This window comes from Arachis ipaensis, chromosome B09 (assembly GCF_000816755.2).
Source record: "Arachis ipaensis cultivar K30076 chromosome B09, Araip1.1, whole genome shotgun sequence".
Lineage (NCBI taxonomy): Eukaryota > Viridiplantae > Streptophyta > Magnoliopsida > Fabales > Fabaceae > Arachis > Arachis ipaensis.
Window position 1 is genome coordinate 56,940,569 of NC_029793.2, and position 655 is coordinate 56,941,223.

Genomic DNA, 655 nt, shown 5'->3' on the forward strand with positions numbered 1-655 from the left:
ACAAAACTATTGGGAGCAAATCAACACCTCCCTAGGAGAATTGAGTTCCAATATGGGACAACTAAGGGTGGAACATCAAGAGTACTCCATCATTCTTCATGAAATAAGAGAAGATAAAAAAGAAATGAGGGAGGATCAACAAAGACAAGGAAGAGACATAGAAGAGCTCAAGGACATCATTGGTTCCTGAAGAAGGAAACGCCATCATCACTAAGGTGGATTCATTCCTTGTTCTTATTTCTTCTGTTTTTCGTTTTCTATGTTGTGTGCTTATCCATGTTTGTGTCTTCATTATATGATCATTAGTAGTTAGTAACTTTGTCTTAAAGTTATGAATGTCCTATGAATCCATCACCTCTCTTAAAATAAAAATTGTTTTAATTCAAAAGAACAAGAAGTACATGAGTTTCGAATTTATCCTTGAACTTTGTTTAATTATATTGATGTGGTGACAATGCTTCTTGTTTTCTGAATGTATGCTTGAATAGTGCATATGTCTTTTGAAATTGTTGTTTAAGAATGTTAAATATGTTGGCTCTTGAAAGAATGATGACTAGGAGACATGTTATTTGATAATCTGAAAAATCGTAAAAATGATTCTTGAAGCAAGAAAAAGCAGCAAAGAACAAAGCTTACAGAAAAAAAAATAGGCGAA